The sequence below is a fragment of the Metopolophium dirhodum genome, chromosome 8 (assembly GCF_019925205.1).
Source record: "Metopolophium dirhodum isolate CAU chromosome 8, ASM1992520v1, whole genome shotgun sequence".
Classification (NCBI taxonomy): Eukaryota; Metazoa; Arthropoda; class Insecta; order Hemiptera; family Aphididae; genus Metopolophium; species Metopolophium dirhodum.
In genome coordinates, this window is record NC_083567.1 from 24,906,270 (window position 1) to 24,922,205 (window position 15,936).

General features: G+C 32.2%; 1 protein-coding gene across 6 annotated transcripts in view; it reads right to left on the reverse strand.

Annotated features, from left to right (window-relative positions):
* The window catches only part of LOC132950004 (adenylate cyclase type 5), a 197,181-nt gene that overhangs the window by 56,451 nt on the left and 124,794 nt on the right, over positions 1-15,936 (reverse strand). The gene's annotated exons all lie outside the window — the stretch shown is intronic.

The window sequence follows — 15,936 nt, forward strand, 5'->3', positions numbered from 1 at the left end:
GATTCCAAAACATACGATTCATATATAGGTATGGTGCCACGACGGTACAAGTTGGCATATAATATGATATATGCACAGTTAGAAATCTGTCGTTGATTCAACACGCGTTGGTGTCAATGTCGTACACAGTTGTGTGTTGATTTTGAGCTGGGAGGAGCTTGGTGTTGAATTCACATTAAGCGATAGTTAAAATAACTACTACTCGTTGCTATAGTAAGACTCATGCCTCATAGTGATTAGTGGTGAATACAACATCAGTTGATATTAAGACAACTACAAACTGTGAATATCTTAACAAATAAAATTATGTAGATATGATATTTACTATATTTAGTACAACATTACAGCAGTTTTAAATTAACTTTTATTTGAGGGTAGGTTGAATATTGGTTATTGTTATCTCAACTTAAGTTACTGATATTTTGTTAAAGTTTGTAAAGATGTTGAATTAACAAATGGTATTCTTAAAACTACCTAATGTAATGTTAAAAAATGTTAGACAATCAAAAAAAATATTTCGGCGGGTAACAAATTCCATCAGCCCTAGACGGGATTCGAATCCACTACCTACGGGTTATTTAACGATCTACCTAACGCCTAATACCACTAGCCTACCACCTACATTGATATGCATGATATTTCAGTGGGTATATAACTGTCGCATAATATATAGAAAAAAAATATCTTAATTTGCTTTTTATGGAATAAAATGTAAAATTCTATGACTATATTTACATACTTTATACATTTTACCTAAAATAATAATATTGTATACAATTAATGTTTTCATACATTACTTTGCCAATAGTAATATATTTTATTTCACATGTTATTAAATACATGGTACCTACATTTATTTACTTAAAATAAACAAACATAATATTATAGGGTAGGTAATAAGTATTAATAACTATTGTAGAATAACAAAATAAAAAAAAAAAAATAAGAATATTAATATAGTAGGTATTATTTAAAAGTTTTTTATGCACCTGACCTCAATGAGGCATATAGTTTACCATTGCCTAGAACTCTGGCAATGGTTGGCGTTGTATCAGGTAATTCATACATATAACACCCAATCAGTTTTGAGTTTAAATTATTTTTTATTTCATAGGCACAAAAATGTTCATCAAAACCAACAGTCAACATTGGCTTTATTATAAAATAAGGAACTCTGGTTTCATTGACCAACATTTTATAGATTTCCCCAAATAAACAGCCTCCAGCAGCAGAATTTATTTCTAAAACTAAAAGCATATTTTTTTTTATACATCAAACCTTTATATTCCAACCAAACTGGAGAGAATGAATTACATTTGAATTCTGGTGGTAGATTGAAAATTATATTTGATGGAAACTCAATAAAAGGGGATACTACATTGGAACCAGATGAATAATTTAAGTCTGGTTTTAAACCTGAATTAGATAAAAAGCGACTGATCATTTGCAATTGTATTTTATTAGATAATGTATGACCTAAATTAATTCGATTAGATACAGCATTTGCAATTGCTTTTACTGTTTTATGTTTTGCTTCAAATCTAATTGAAGAAGTTAATTTGCAATAACAAATTAATGTGAAACTGGCATTAGAAATAGTTAAATTTAACACGCGGACAAAATAAAATCAACGTAAACTGTAAACACACGAGTCACGACAATTTTGTAGACACACAAGTACACAGCAATTACAGCAGTACGCCAGTTGTACAACACAAAAGTAATATTATCATGTCTACCAATAAACTATAAATATCATAAATGAAAAATAATAATAATTTATAAACATTGATATCAGTAGAAATTAACCGATTAATCGTTGGTAAATCTATATTTATATTCAAAATAACATTTATTCAGTCCGGCCCACGAGAGTCCATACTACTAGATTCCCACTATTCGGCAACATGCCGATGCGCAGCGACGGACGCGTTTTTAGGTATGGACTATGGACTCTCGTGGCCCGGAGTATACATAAGTGTATTTTTAATCGTACATACTATGATGTAGAAATAAATAATAATGTATTTAATTCAACAATAAACTGATGTTTTTTTAACTATAAAATAGTGGATAATGTAATATTCAATGATTCATTGTTAATTTAACTCCTATACTGAATGCTGAATTGAGTAAACGTATGGTGTTCAACCATGTGTATTTCATTCTACAGACATTGTTGTTATTTTAACACTCCAAAGTATATAATTTACAATTTAGCTGATTGACAAATTCAGTAAAGTGTTAAAACAACTACAGATTTCTAACTGTGTGCACACAGTAACTACTGTGGGCGTAATTTGGTTGTATACGTGGGTTGTGTGACGTTGAAGCCAAATCACCCACACTGCATTTAAAAATACCATTTAAGGAATAAGTTTATAAAATAAAATTGACTAGGTAGTAAGTACTAAAAAATTGTTAAAAATGGTAGGTAGGGTACTGATTAGGTCTTAAAAAAACACGAATGATATGATTATTGTAAACTAGCAAATATACGATAGTTTTTTGTATATCTATGTTGTACCTCAAAGGAACTTGCGGCTATACAGTTGATCAGTTATTTAGCCGTAATTTACTCTCCCTCCCTCTATAAAAATATCAAGACTAGAGCACTCCATAAAATATTATTTGTCGGATTGGTCATACACGCACATAAATAAAATAAACGTTAAATAAAATACTAGACAAAACCGTGAAAACAAAACTTTCTGTTGGTTGAAACCACGCATTTTCAGTATAGGTTAAAACCGCACAATTAAAAATAAATCAAAAATTTTTCAAAATTAATATTTTTAGATTCTGAGCGGAGCAAGAAAGCTAGTAATTTTACAATAGTGTTTATTATTTTTGTTATTTTATTTTTTTTTTATCTTGTATACAACATTTCTACCGTATAGAACCTAACATATAGTACCTTATCTTTTAGAAAATTTGATAAAGATGGTACTTTAAAGTGGTCATTTTTCGATTTTCTCAATAGTTATTAACATAATAGTTACAAATATATGCATATAATTATGATTATCTACATATTTAACGAACGATTTTAATTTTTTAAAACAATAAGGACATAATATGACGTAAACATTAGAAAAAAAAACTATTTTTTAGACAACGAATCATGATAACTTATAACGATTAATATTCAGCCATTGTCGAATATTTAAAAATAACTTTGAACCACGATTTTTGATCAGTTGAACGGTTTGTAGAATATTGATATTCATCATTCATTATTAATATTATTTAACTTCAGATATGCGCCTATATCCAATATTCCTTGCTTGCCAATTTAGTATTTGAATAGTATAACTAAATCATAGAAATACGATTTTAATAAATAATAATATTATCGAATATAAATAAAAAGAATCTAGATAGATTAAAAATATGGTTGCCATGGGTGTACCTAAGTGTTTGAAACATATACAATTTGTTTCTGTGCGCCACAGTATTTAGTACATAATCAGTTATCAGTACCTACCTATTTGCTATAGCGAACTTAACGGATAATTTATAATACAATATAAAAGTCTCTACGTACTTTTCATTTAACATATTAACATAATCGTATATCAGATCAATAATATGTCAAATATTGCAGCACCGGAGACGTCGCCCGAATTCAATATCCAGTCCGCGACCGAAATGTTCGAGGTTTTCGACGTGCTCCAGGCCAATCGAGCAAAAACATTGGATTCTCGAGTTACAATAAAGATTTCACAGGCGCACAGGCAATATAAATCGGCGCCTAATGTGGCTGTGTCGAATAACTCCGCAGGTGATGCACCCGAGACCTGGTGGCCGTCTACGACTGAAATCATGCGACGATGTAAATCAATGCCTAATATGTCTGTGCGATCAAACTCCGCAGACAATATACCCGATATCGGGTTACCTTTCGACGCATCCACGGAGAGGCAAGTCTCGATAGATTCACCGTCCACTGAGTTGTCAGTAACGGCACCTGGCACTACAGAAGTTGGCGAGATCGAGGCGCCGTCAAACGCCTCGTCATCTTTGCCACATGTTTGGCCGGCCGAAGACGTCGTGTTGCAGTCAAGTCCGATGTGCAGCATGGAAGCACTGCAGTTTGACGGTGCCGAGACTAAAAACTGTTTGACTAAACCGTCGGTCCACCAGGAAATCAGTATCCAGGATATGGTGGTAACCCGCGGCGGTCGCAGTGACGCAGACACGAACTCGACGGTACCCGCGGTTATTGCCAAACGCCGCTCTCTGTGGAGCCGGACGAAAAGATTCGTCCGGCGAATGATTTGTTGTTACGGTGCTAAATCGGCATAGACCGCGCAATGCTAGATTATGTGCGTCAAACGAGTCTGCTCAGCATTTTTGTGTCCGGTTGAACAGCCGGAAAATCCGTCAAAATCTTTTTTAATTCCGCGGTTGTACGCGTTCATTATAAGTTGGCTCCGACGTTCAAAACATGTTTAAGTATTATATTATTATACCGATCAATTATAAATTTTGGCTATATACTGCCGTTTAATCAGATAACCTATATTATGTAAGTTTACACGAATAAACGTCTTTGTTTTGTTATATATTTCGTATTTATTTGATATTATTATTAATAAACGTGCCAACACGCTGGTGTAAAATCAACTTATGCGGCTTGTGTATATGTTGTCTATATTGAACAGGTATACTTTCGGTTTTTCTTTACTAGTGTATGAATCTCACGAGAAACCTTGTATTGAATTCTCAAGCTTTCTGACGAACAAAAAAAAACAAAATAATATTATCAACAACTACAATAAGGTATATTAGAAAAAACAAAAACACTACGATGTCATACAAAGAATGATATGTGTAGTAAAGATCATGGATTTGGATTTCACAAAATTGTTTAATAATTTTATATTTTTCTATAGCTTGTTCTATTTTAGAATATGGTTTTGTCATTTAGAATCCTCGTCAATCTCGCTCAGTGATGCTCAATCAGCTTGTATAATTATTAATATTACATACATTCTATAGACTATAACAATATTACCTAACCAATAAATATATATTATGTTGTGAAAACTGGTAAGAACTGAGCCCACTATGTGGCGTCATGTATTATCAATAAAATAAAATATCTTTATTTATTTATTGAATCATCATTTACCACAACATTATTAATTACAAAGTAGGTATATAAATGGACAATAACATAGGTATTCAAAATATAAAAAGCTGGTAAGTGGATGTCGCTTTGCTGTACAGTAAGTTACAATTATAATATTAATAATTCAACTTACAGGCTATAATAAATTATAACAATATCAAAAATCCAGACTAACAAACCGTCTTCGATCAGTATCATTTTTCTAATACAATGATAATATTATATCATTGAATTCAAGTTTAATACAACCCATTATACATGGACCCACTTGTAACCTACTGTACAGCAGAGCGGAATCCACTTAACCCCTTTTTTTAAATTGTATTAGATATTTATTGTTTATATATTAACACAAAAAACAAAAAAAATACAAGTACAATATAAAATAAGATTCCGGTTTATTTGCTGGTGTAAATATATTTTATTCGACGTTTTATTATTTTTAAATTGTCACGATCCCCGTAAAAATCACAAAAAACACGCGTTCTAAGTACCGATTTCGATGTCTAAACCAACTCACTTTATATCATAATATGACGTAAGTGCCTATGTTTTTTTTTTTTTTATCGACACCCACGTTTACACTATTCTCGCGTATACTTGTAAGTGGTATTGCACTCGCTTATCTGTAGCAATAATTCAAATCGCAACTAAAAGCGCCCTCACTGATTTTATACGCACATACATTATATTTATTATTGTACTATTACAATAATATACTGTTCGGCAACTAGATAGGTACTGCTGCAGGTGTGTGTAGGCAGATTAAAACACTGCAGCGTTAAGGTTTTGTTATGGCCCGACAACGGTGAGCTTAATGTGGTGCGTAGTGGTCGTCTATACCGCGACCGTTTCGAAGTCAAAAGTGTGCCCCCCTCCCCCCTCGCAACAGCGATCAGATTTTTTTGGTTCGCGTGTCCTTGTGCGCATTATTGTGACCCGCAATGACATCTGCGCGACTCGCGTATATTGGCACACGCACGGATTCAATACGCCCACCGAGGAATGTGTAATACACTAATGCATAATAATGTGCGCGTACTTATATATAGTATATTATGATATAAAATATATCTAGTTAAATAGTATATACTATACTCGCACAGTTTTGACGCGTCAAACGAGTTATCTGCAGCGCACAACGAAGCATGATTTATTAGATTCGGTACCGTATTTGCAATATTACATACGTCATGTATATATATACACATTGTACCGGAGATATCGAACTTTATAATAATATTTACTATGCATCGTAGTGGTAGATGAGGTACCTCTGTTCCGCACGAAACGATAAAATATTTCGCACGCGCGTCGCGGTATATAACTTAAAGTATACGTCGATATATTATCGTATAGTGCGGGTGGGTGTGTGTGAGCCCGTCGAGAAACTCGCTGGTGATTTATAATATTATAATACGCGTGTAATGACGTACGCTCGCACGTGTAAATGTTATTCGCGCGAACGTATTTTCTATAGTAGTTGCCGCTGTTTATGCGCCGAGCACATGGTCGGTTTCTATTTTCTTCTTCTACTCGACGGGTTGTGAGTACTCCGCGCGGTCGTATCGTTTAGGCACTTACGCGAACGATATTTATGGCTGGCGATCTGTCTCCGAATGCATTCGTACACCGACAGACGGTTTCGAGAATTATTCGAGAAAATATACGTCCGCAAACATTTGGGAATTCGTAACGACGACGTAAGATTACGTGAAATACTGCTGCGGAAGAAACAGCGTTTATTACATATTTTAGATTTTTCGTAATGAATGCCCAATTTATAGCATTTTTTATTCGTGAACAACTTTAACGTCACGCGGCACATAAAATACGTGAAAGAGAAAAAATAACAATACGTTATTCCTTCCTTTTCCACGGACAGATACCAATTAAATAACGCGGTAGCAATAATTTTCGGAGACTAAACGTGAATAATGTATATTCACGACCGCCTCAGGATCCACGAAATGTTTTGAATGTTTAACATAATATATTAACTTTAATATAAAAAAAAATAAACGTTCGTATTTAAATATATATATATATAATATAACCTAAATACAAACAGATACAAACGCGTCCTTATTAAAGTCTTATGTACACCACACAATAGTCACAGGATTACAAATTAACAACGATCGATCGACAGACGAAAAATCTCCTTTGCCGTACGTTTTCGCTTTCATCCGACCACGGACGACCCGGAAAGTGAAAACCCCGAAGCGATATTCGATTCGTCGGCCATAGTAATAATAATAATAATAATAATAATTGCGTTCTGGTTTTCCGGTTTATTATTTGGTAGGTACTGCAGAAGTCTGGGTCTAGTAGAATGTGTTGTATACATAAATATATATGTACCTGCCTATATTATATTAGATAATACCGCCGTTCCGCCACGCCAAACAACGAGTAATTATATATATATATATATATATATATATATGTATATACTCAGGCCGTTGTATTATTTTCTATTTCCGCGCAACAAAGACGCCAAGCCGTCTAGTCTGTGCAATATATTTTCCGCTATTTTGTTTCGTCCACTCATTTGTTTTCACCCGTCCGTCAGACCATAACGGACAACGGACGCGAGACAACAGAAATTAAATCAATCAACGCTCGAATCACGTGGCGCAGTTTATTACATAAAATACCGATGTGCGTATGGACTCGCGTTAACCAATATGAGCAGTTCTAAATTAAAATTGGCAGTTTTAAATACATATTTGGTCAGTATGCCTCTAAAGGTTAAAATACCTTTGAGTTCCCGGAGATATTTTACGCATATCATAATATTACGGTAAACAACTATTTGTTTGAATTCAAAACTATTTTATGATTTTAATTTTTGTTGTATCAACGTACATATTATGATGACATTATTATCGACTTGGGTAGGTATATTAGTTATTATGATGCATGATGATTATAATATTTAATAGTTAAAAGCTAATCATAATATTCAATCCAATAATAGATGCTTTGGAAAAAATGGAATTTTAATCTTGGTACATTGTTATTTGTATTGAAATTAAATAAAGATGGATATAATATAATATAAACGTGTCCTGACTGAACAGAGCCCAAGCAATAATAGCTCGAGGTTTGCAATTTCCACGGTAACTTGGTATGTTCGTGTGCATTAAGAAATAAAAAAAAAAAAAAAGCGAATTTTTTAAAAATTTGCATTTTAAAGTGGTGCACAAGTATTTCGAGATTGAAGATTTCCGATGAACATTTTTAAGGTTCGAACACCATTACACCAATACACCAAATATTAAATAGCGAATTTAACATTTGATTTGAATCATATTATATAGTTGGGACTTCTAACGGGAAACAAAGTGCACGGCATCAGCTAGGTAATATTAATATAATATTACAATATTCTTACCTCTTATATTATGGATAAATAGTTGCCAAATTGCTATACGACCTTAACTGTGGAAAAATCTGAGGCTCTTGGAGTCTTGTAGTCCAGTATAAGCATGGTCCCTTTTGCCTCCCCTTAACCCTGGCTTGTGTATTATAATAAGTGTATAATTTTTAGGTTACTGAATATTGGTTGCTAAGCGTTCGGAAAGTTTTTTTTAAATCGCATGTAAAAACTATGTTGGACATTTCTAATAAAATTCCTTAGTGAAAGCTCTGCCGATGTGGTCTGCAATCGATCGGCGTGAGTTAGTTTTAGGGTAACTGATGTACAATATTGGCGTAAACCAAATTGACATGCCAGACTAATATTGTCTAGCTTGGACTGTCACTAGACTGTTCGAGTTTGAAACATTGGGGGCAGAGGATCGATCGGATGGCGTGGAGGTGACGAATAAATTAATCATTTTAGCCTGTTTACGTACACTTTACGCGCATGAGTATACATATTATCCAATTATTATGTACTATACATAATAGTATATATTAGTTACATTGAAAAATTTCACAGACGGATTTTCAATGTGTTTTTCCATTATGTTTTATCCATATATTGTATTATTGTTCGATAACAACAGACCGTTAACAAAAGTTGTCAAATACACATATCGGAAATCTGGGTTCCTTTCAAAAAAAAGGAAAATAAAATCCTTACGACGTTTTTAAATTTACGTCTCCTTTTACATAATTTATATTTCATATACATATCCCATAAATATGATTGTATTTATTATTTTATACACATAACCTGGATAAAAGAATTCCGGACCAATGCCGAAAATAATCCAAATAACTGGAGACTTTTGTTTTTGTAACATTTTTATTTATTCTTGTTATATTAATCATTTTAAATAATAAACGAATACAATTTTTTTTAGTTCAACATAGGTACCCTGTGCTATCCACTAATATGTTAGAAGCCATATGCTCAGATATCACTGATGTGATATCCCTTCAGCAGGGATATTGGACGGGAAAAACCAATTTAATAATTTAACATTTATGATTTCACAATCTACTTCATTGAATTTTTTATATATAAAAAGAATATAAATTTATGAATTTCGGTATTGTGTGGAATATGTAAGAACTAGAAGCCAAAGTTGTATTGAATTAATAATAACAATAATAATAATCAAAATATATTTATAACTTTCCATAAAAGTAACAACCAGTTAAATTATACAAAAAGGTATGGTATTTTAATTTAAAATAACACTTATTTTTTTCAATTCAGACAACCACCTGACTGCGTGTCTCCATTCTCCCTCTGTAGTGTGGTTGCACTATTCTTACTTCAATACGTCTGCCAGTTTTATATAAATTCAGCTACGTGACTATTTTAGATAGATAAATTCAAATGACGTTCATAATATTATTAGTTATTACATGGATATAGTCATAGATTCACATTAGAAAAAACGGATTTTTACTTTTTTTTCACTAAACGAAACAAAGAGTAAAAAGTTATATATAAACGGGCGTATTATTTTCGACATGTATTTTATATTTATGGACCATTAATGTAAAAGTTTATATCCAAAACTAAATATTTCATTGTAAACATCCGAAAAAACAATGTTTATAGAGGATTTCAAAGTGAATACTAAAAAAAAAAACCAGTCAATTCACGTCCCGAACTTTAAGCCGTTTTCATTTTAAGTTTCCTTAATAAATAGTCCCACGTGTATAGATTGGTACATTAACAACATTACATTATAAACGAAAAAATAAACTGCAGAGTAAGGTTAAAACGTGGACTAATTATAAAACGCCCTACGGGAATGATCGTACCGCAATATCGCAATCATATATTTTACATACTTTGCATCAGTTTCAAAATTTGAGCAATATTATTACGCTGCAGCACGCCTATGAACAAACGAGAAACGCGCATGATAATAATATTATCAATGTATCACACGGTTAAAATCACAGAATATATGAAATTTATTTCGTATATTCTGTGGTAAAATAATCACGAATCACGGTTGTTGTAATAGGTGTACAATATTATGTGAACGGGTAATGTTTGGTGAAAAAAAATAAAAAACCATTGTAAATTTCAAATTTTGATGGCGATTGGCCGTATGTTTCGTCGGCCGAAATCCAACTTTACAAAATATGTAGGTGCACAAAACGTTGTGACACAAACAAAATATTGACATCATGCGTTCACCTATATTATAGTTATTTATCGAGTATATAATACAACGTAATTCTCCTCGATATTATATACTGACATTTCGACGAATAAAATAAAATTATACATATTAAAATATTGCGCGTTTGTTTTGAATTCGTCCGCAGGGGTCACTCGAAAACGCCGCTGTGGAAATAATATAAAACATAATACTATTATTATACAATAACACGTTGCAATTTAATATCATAATATTATACGTGCACTCGGCAACGACGACGTATTAGGTACCGACTAAAACGGCGGCGGTCCTGTTCGGCGTAAATAATAATTATTATTATCGGCGAGTGGCGTTTTGTTTAATAGCACTTATGTCGACCCCGTAATGTTTTGCACTTGCAGGCGCCTCGCCCGTAATGCAATTATAAGCTGTTGCGTCCGCGTAGGTATATCCCTATACCACCCGTCATCTGCAGCCGCCCTCCGCCGCGGGTCCCATACACGCGAAATTTGTGAAAATTATTATTATATTAATTCACCGCCCGAGTCGTATATGATAATAATCGTTTTCGAGCTGCGAACCCCTACGCGAATCCATCGGAGCTCGGAAACCGTGCGCGATCGCGACTTTTGGCGAGGACAGAGATGTTTCAGTGGAAACCGATCGACTGACGGCCGACGGCAGACACAAAGACGGAATAATGTCATCGTCACACGCTATGCGCGCCGACAACCATAATAATATAACAATTTATGTGAAATCGATCGATATAGGTATTTTTACATTATGTAAATGGTTAGGTTAGCATTATGTCTGCGTAACGGATCACCGGTCACTATGTTATAATATTATAACGTATTGTAGATTGTGCCTACTGCCAAAATTGATTTTCTCCAGGTTTCGCACTTTTCCGCTATTCGTTTTGTCTTGCAATCGCCTACAAGACCTGAGCACCAACAACCACCCAACGAAAATTATAGTGGTCGAAGTTTATTCGTCGGCGCCGATTTTTGTGCCCACGTTTAAATTTGAAATGCGAGCGGTTTTATTGCTACAATAATATTAAAGATTTATGCGTAAAAAGTATTGTGCGATAATTAGTCAAAAGCTTATAAGTACGAGAAATGTATTAGTTAGGTCAATCCATTGCTTAAGAGTAATAACCGACCGGTCTGAAAAATAAATTAAATCTGTCAAACGTATAGGTGCTTATTCCATTTTTTTATCGCCTTTATAATAACTTCCATCGACAATATAATAATATGTACAGCTCCGCACCCCTTCCCACAGACTTGAAAATAATCAGACGATTGAAAACTTTTAGACCCTTAAAAGTAAGCTATCATTAGTTTTGGGATTTATGCCCTTCATCAGTTTATTGCAATGTCTTCTTGTGTTTAACGCCCATAATTTGTCTTTGCATTTTGTGCCATTACAGAAGCTATTTATATAATTCTAATTTATTATTATCTGATTATTCGTTATATTTATTTTCGCGATGCCAAACTCATTTATCATTCGTTAATATATTATGTTTTATTAATCATTACATTGTATGTAAGCTAATTAATGGTTCTCTAATAAATCGATAACTGGGATTAGTCTTAACAATGTTTCGATTATTTTATTTTAGAGCATATTTTATTCAGAAATAATAAGCTACTTAATTAAAATGTATACATCTATAATTTTTTTTTTTTTATACTGTGTTCGATTCTTCACGTCTATATAGTGAAATCGTTGATTCCATAAAAGAACGGTTATAACTTAAGAATAATAAATAATTTAGAATACTGGGTTCTAATTAATGAAAAAAATATATATTTATATTTTCTACAATACCATGATATTATAATAATATTATTTATATTTTCATAGTTATACATAGAACATGATAAAATATTTTGTAATACTAATAATTCCATTAATATATCACGAATTATTACGCCAATGTGTAAGCTATTAAGTAAATGTATATTTAAATATATTAAACCATAATGAATTGTATTCAATAGGCGTAGGTACATTATTCACGTCCATACTCAAAATACCAATTTTATGCAAATGCACTTGGTGAACAAAGTAAAACCAATTTCGTGCAATATGTCATATGTGAAACGTTCCATTATTCATGTAGAAAATTGAATGTTCTAATCAAATTATTACCGAGGATTCAACTTTCTGTTAGAACACGTGTTAAAATTATTGTTAAAACTGATTATGTTTTTTTTTTACTTTATTGGTTCTTTTACGATATATTATATATTATTATATCTATATTTTGTGCTTTACTGCTTTTTATACGATTGATTTCAACGTGATTTATATCGGTATAACGCATTACGACACATTGATAATAAAAAATAATTATTTATAGGTACACAATTTTTCTATTCTGTGTGTTCCTATTAAATTATTCTTAAAATAAAATATGTGAAACAATACATTTTCTGTACACAATGGTCTTTTTCACCGGTCGAGACTTCAAACGAAGTGAGACTGATACCACTGTGACCAGTGACTGAAAGTTTACTTAATATCATCACGAAAAGGATTTCGAATTGTACTGTGACTAGAATATATAGAAATACAACAGGCTGTGAATTTTTTAAAAGTACAATCTACTTTTTGTTGGACATAGTATCGTTGTAATTCAAATGCCTTCTAATTAATGTAAATAGGTATAGGTACTACGCGCCCGCAAGGAAGAACAGATTACCTAACAAATTTAGTTCATCCGTATACGATGATTGACATTTAAATGTTTAAATACCATCAAAGTCTCTTTTCAGGAATTTAATTTTGTCTACAGTACTGCTGCAGTTGCAGTACTATTGAAGTATTAACACGTCGCGTAATCTTTGACAGAGATGCCATCACTATTATACTGATCCACCACTTGGTCACACAATTCATTTTTATTGTTTCGTCTGTATAGTGTTGTTTTTAACGACATAATACCGGATACGCGGTGTCTTATATTGCCGTGAACATAAACATTCTATAATAAATAAATAAATGTTCTTACGTATGAATTTCCAAAAAAAAATATCCATATTTCTAAAATATTCAAATATATTTTAATCCGCATCATACACACAGAATATATAGAGCGTACCTATGTCATTGTATTAAAGCTAACTAAAGCTAACCTATATTTTATCTATTTAAAATATAACAGTTTAACACCCCTTGAAAGGGTTTAGTAATAATTATAAACCATTACGATGTAAACAAAATTAAATAAATAATATTTTGATTTTTCAAAGAGTCAAATCAAAATATATTATAAATGTTATAGTATGACCGTAACGTTAAAATACGTCAAGTTTTTATTTTGAAAGTACCCATTAATTTTTCTAAAATATAACATAATTAAATATTGCTATTTATGAGCGCACTAGTAATAACCGATGTTATAGATTCTATAATATCGAATAAGAGGTAATTATTTCACGAGTAGCCATCACACGCGAAAAGCGGCCTCACTATATCTCGCACCGATCTGAATCTAAAAAGATGAAAAAATTGTGCATTAATGTAAGTTTCATGAGTATAACAGGGCAGTTGAAAATTAGTAATGATATTCTAATAGGAAAATTAAAAAAAAAAAAAAGCTAAAACAAAAACTTTTGCTACGACTTTACCTCGTGCAGAACTGTGTTTATAATATAATTTTATCGTGAAACTTTTTTTGAAAAACCATTATATTAAACATCGTGTAGGCGAATCAACAAAAAGTCACAATCACATATTTTCAAACAATTGCTGCATTATTATGTTATGTATTGTGACCCGACCGGGATCATTTCATAATGGAAACGGCCCGATATAAATGCGTTACCGAACAAATGTATATTTTTTTATAACGATATCGCAAAGTCGAAAACTATTTGAATTTGACGCAACAAAGCACGGGCAGTGTAATTCAAGAACGAACATAAAATCCATTAAGTCATATTGTAAAATATCGCATCTGCATTGTATGCGAGCACTGAGAAATAATGATTATAATAATAAAAAAAAAGACTAAATATAAGTCTGATTCGTATTTTAGTTGCAATAAAATAATCGTTGTTTTCACGTGAAATAATTTAAAATATAATATCGTTTTTATTTGCTGGTATTTTAATTTTTCAACTAATTGCGCACAACTTAAAATAAAAATATTATATCGACGTATAATATTACGCAACGAACAAAAATGTTATAATGAGCAACACGCTCTGAGGTACACGTATACCACTATATTTGTACTGTATTTGTCTGCACAATGATCGACTGGAGAAAACGTACATTAACACTGAATCAGCTCCGATTTTCCGACCTCTATACCACTACTACTACAACAGTAGGTACTACGCACTAAGGGTTTTCATTGCGCACAACTTACGTAAAAGTAAATAAGTAATAATATGTTTTATTCGATATTTTGCATTTATAATTAGCGCACGTGTCTTCTCGGAATCGGAAACATTTTTGACTCAGTGCTTCATTCGCGGATATCGCCGGGACATGTGCAATATTAATTATATATATTCGAAATATTATTATTATATACCACTCAACAAATATGCATACATAATATTAATATGTATAAATCAAACTTCAAAGCCAATATCGAAAACCCAATCACATTCGCTTCCGAGTGTACATAGTATAATAATTACAAATTTACAATAATTCGTTCACCTTGATATTGTGAAAAACAGAAGACATAACAGAACAATATACCTATACCACGGTAACCTGCCGACTAAATAACTATAATATGCCGATAACCCGACGGCGTCATCTACAGACACGTGTTCACCTATACCATTGATTAATTATTATACATGTATATTTAATCAATGCCTATACCTATTTAATTATTGAAACGTACATATTATTATGATTATAGTGTTGGATTATATTATTATTATTATGTCATTATGGTGGCTGGCGTACAAACCTAACGCGCGTTTTGTCCGACTTTTGTCCTACTGCATCATGACATACTATAATATTATCATATTTTAAATTATACTTGCAGCGATTATTATTATTATTCCGCGACATGGCCGTCCCCGTTTCTAAAACTGAACATTTATAATAACGATGATGACGTTGTGTAGGATTAAGACATGATTTTTAATATTCCCAATTATTGATCCGTATGGACCATCAAACTTCGTGTGACCAGTTAACGTGTTTATAACATTGGCACTATAATAT